This window comes from Hordeum vulgare, chromosome 1H (assembly GCF_904849725.1).
Source record: "Hordeum vulgare subsp. vulgare chromosome 1H, MorexV3_pseudomolecules_assembly, whole genome shotgun sequence".
NCBI classification, from domain to species: Eukaryota; Viridiplantae; Streptophyta; class Magnoliopsida; order Poales; family Poaceae; genus Hordeum; species Hordeum vulgare.
The window spans coordinates 434,920,556-434,924,839 of NC_058518.1; the positions used below are offsets into that span (position 1 = coordinate 434,920,556).

Here is a 4,284-nt window from a genome sequence, read left to right on the forward strand (position 1 = left end):
ACGTCCGACCAGCTTCGGAAATCCGGAGCCCTGCACCAGAAGAACATAAGCTCTATAACTCGGATTTTCGGCTCCCTCCGGACGTCCGAGGCCCGGACGTCCGTCCCCTTTCGGAAATCCGGAACCTCCCACCAGAAGAAGTTGAGTCGAATAACTCGGATTTCCGGTCTTCTCCGGGTGTCCGGTCGATGTTCAATTCACAGTATTTTCAGTGATATCTAGAGGCCTCGGACGACCGACCCCTGTCGGACGTCCGACCCCTCGCGGACGCTCGGACTTCCGGAAACTGTCGGACGTCCGGACCCTGTGTGACTTAAAGTGTCCCCAACGGCTGTTTTTCTCTCCCCACTATAAATACCCCCTTCCACTTCGTGAGAGGGTTGCCCAACACAGCCTTATCCTCATAAGAACACACTTCTACCTCACACACATTTGCTCACACCAAATCTCAGATCCCAAGAGCATTTGTGAGCCCCTTTGAGAGTTGTTCCAATCAAAAGATAGATCGTCTCCCTCTCCTCCTCTCAACCCAAGCTATTTGAGATTTGAGCAAGTTTTGAGCATTCCCCGTGATCTTGTTACTCTTGGAGGTTGGAGACTCCTAGGCGGTATGAGTTCTTCGGAGAGGAATCAATCCATGTGATTACCCCCCGGAAAAGTTTGTGAGGGTTTGGAAGCCACCTCAAAGGCTTACCACTAGTGGTTGAGAAACGCCTTCGTGGTGTTATCTCAGAGGGAGAATAGGGTGAGCCTTCGCGGCGTTGGTGTGCCTTCGTGGTAACATCCACCTCTCTAACGGTGACTAGCTTCCCTCCAAGGAAGTGAACATCGGGATACATCTTCGTCTTAGTGACCTTGGTTATCCTTAACCCTAACTCCTTACTTGTGCTTTACTTGTGTTACTTGAGCATACATACATTGCATATTGTTTGTGCTCATTATATTGTGTTGGCTATTTCTTGTACAAGATCAATCATTCAAGCATACCCTCTATATCCACATGTTCATACTTGCAGCCTTTGATATATCATGTGATATAGTGTGATCTAGTATCTTGTGTTGTTCACCTACTTGTCGTGTGATATAGCTCAAGTAAGTTTGTGTAACTTACTTGTGCTTGTTAGTAACTGTATTGTGTCCATCTTGGTAGATCGTGTTGTTGATACACGTTGCAGTGCCTAGTGCATTTAGGATTTGTGCTTGACAAGTACCCTCTTAGTTTATTTCCGCATTAGTTTCAAGCCAAATCCGAAGAAGTTTTTAAATAGCCTATTCACCCCCCTCTAGGCGTCATCGAGGTCTTTGATGCCCGGCTTATACGTCTACCCGCGGGCCTCTCGCGTCTCTGGGGAGTGCTCGCCGAAGGTGAGCGTGGTGGCGCCTTCCACGCCCGCGCCCGCACCCATCGACCTCAACACCACACCGATGGCCGGTGGCTCATCATCTGGAGGTACGAGGAAACGCGCGCAGCAGATGCCAGCCGACGTGCTGCCGGGCGCATGTAACTTGTTCGACGAAATTCCAGCCGACGACGACGAGGACTACATGCATGACTTGATCTTCAATGGTGGTGCACCGGCCGCTGGCTACGATCCCGACGAGACACAAAGTCAGGACGATCGAGGGGCGTTCACGCCGTCCACCTTTGATCAAGATGAGGCAACTTTCATGCGTGATCGGGTCGGCATGGACCTGGACGGCTTCCCACTCGACCACGAGTGTCCGGAGGACTAGGGCAAGAGGAAGAGGACGAGTGCGACATCGAAGGGGATCCTTTGTTCAAGGACGAGCTCGCCAACCACGCCGCCTGGGCGAAGCAGCTGAAGCGCAAGAGCAAGCGGACCAAGGCATACACGGCGGCCGAGGACAAGCTTCTTTGCGAGTGTTAGAGAGACATTGGGCAAGACCCCAAGACAGACGCTGAACAAAAGCATTCATTGTTTTGGATTTATGTCCATCGTGAATTTCATGAGCGTAAGAAGTTTCTGCCGTACCAAATAGTAAGCACGCGCGGGTGTGTGTCCATTTCAAAGCGATGGAGGGTGATCCAGCAAGAGTGCAACAAGTTTTGTGCCACTCTTGAGAGCGTCAAGGCCCGCCTCATGAGCGACATCGGCATGCAAGATATGGTATGCTAGCAAGCCGCCCTCTTTTGTGTCACCAAGTTTATGCCCACGTGTTCATTTGCATACCATTTGCCAATATGCTTGCATGAAATACATTTGTAGGCATTTCAAGCTTTGGAGGCATTCAAGGTCCAACACAATGGCGAGTGCTTCAACCTCTCCCATTGCTTTAGGGTCATCAAAGACGAGGAGGAGTTCAAGGCACAATATGCCGCCCTCAAGTTGCTGGGGGGCAAGCCGTGGAGGAGGTTGAGGACGGCGAGAGCACACAATCGCAGGGGAAGACCAACTCCAAGGAGGACAAGCGGGATGCGATGTCGAACGCCTTGATCGCAAGCGTGGAGGGCATGATGAGCAAGAAGGACTCAAGGGAGGAGGAGCGCCGGTGCTACAAACAAGAGCAAATGAACCCCTTCATGGAGATCCAAAGGAGGAGGCTTGAGATGCAGGCAGAGAAGCAAGCCAAGATGCTTGAGATGGAGGCGGAGAAACAAGCCAAGATGCTAGAGATCGAGGCCGCCAACGCCAAGACCAAGGCGAAAGAAGTGGCTCTCACAAGCATGATGACCGGGGTGGAGATCATGAAGGTGTATCTCAACACCGTGTCGCCAAGAAAGAGGTCATGGTTCGAGAAGATGCAGGCCAACATGTTCAAGTTCGACGAGGAGTGATCTATGGCCGCGTGCTTTTTTTTGTATGCCGGTAGATGCGCTCGCATGACCACGGGGCCGTGATGGCATGGTCGAACTCAAGTCCCACCCCCTATTTTTGTGTGCTGGCATGTGTGTCGGCCGCTGGCGAGTGCGCCAACATGAACTGTGTGGTGATTGTATGTCGGCACTGGCATGATACCGGCATGAGACATGGCCGCTCGCATGATCTATGGCTTTATTAAAAATTATGTGCAGACATGAAATGGGTCGGCGCGTTGGATGCACTACCGATCCAAATCTAAAACAAGACGGACGCTGGGCGGTCGGCCGATCCAAACGGACAAAAAGTGGACAAAAGCACCTTTCGTTTGGATCGGCCCATTGGAGTTGCTCTTAAAAAGATTTTATTATGGACTACATACGAAGCAAATGAATGGATCTATGTTTAAAAATATATGTATATACATTCATATGTAGTAGTCTTTAATTAAATGTCTGAAAAGACTTATATTTAAAAACGAATGGAGTACTTGGAGGGTATCTAAGCAATGGAGTTGAAGAAGAGGACCGAAGACGAGTATGCAGGTTGGTTGATGTAGCCGTCGTGAAGAATCAGAACAGGAGTTCTGTAGTTGTGGTTGCTCGAAACTGGGAGGGCCGATTCATTGGTAAGAGCAACTCTAGCCGATCCTCTGAAATTTAGCCCCTCGAAGCTTAAGGAGTTGAATAAAAATGGTTCCTGGAGTTTATTTGGAGGATTTGAATAAAAATGGTTCCTAGCCAGACTCCGAAAAGTTAACCCACTATTTTATTTTCAGTTCTTCTAAGTTTTGGTTTACATACTTCATTCTAACTACGCGTTTGCGCACATATTAAATCCAAACTTGATAATCAAGGTTCACACAATTCACGAACATTACAAATTCAAAATTTAAAAATCCAATTATCCAAATTCAAACACATGAAAAGGGTCTAGATAAAGTAAATAAAAATCATGATATAAGTAAAGAAATCTAGTGTTATGAAGTTCCCACAAGCCACAAGTGCTTAACAAGATCATTTTGGAGTTGGGGTATGAACTTCTCGGTTTTCTCGATACTTGATGCACTATGAGAAATCTTTGTATCCTGTTTTCATCGTGTTCCGACTTGACAAGATCCCACTGGTGATGTACCACAAGTTCATCGGCATTGCCTCTATCATCCTTAACGACTATGTCGTGTAAGGTGATCATATGCCATTATTTGCCATATAATCATGTCGTGCACCGGAACAACAACAAGGTGCTTTTGAATCACAACGAAAGCTCTCTTAACAACCTTTCTTGTCGACTCTTGACAAATTGCAAAGTGGAATCTCTTGTTACCTTAAGGACGCGAGATTGTCTTCACAAATGTGACCCCTGCATGGAAGGTAGATGTCGTCTGTTAGATAGTAAACCGGCGTGTACTCACGACCATTGACAACATAGAGCAAGGAGAAGGATCTTGATAAACAAGCCTTGC

The 4,284-nt window shown here is 48.1% G+C and overlaps 1 pseudogene; it reads left to right on the plus strand.

The window, feature by feature from the left end:
- Positions 1–1,305: 1,305 nt before the first annotated feature.
- Positions 1,306–2,456, plus strand: LOC123400113 (annotated as a pseudogene).
- The last annotated feature ends 1,828 nt before the right edge of the window (positions 2,457–4,284 follow it).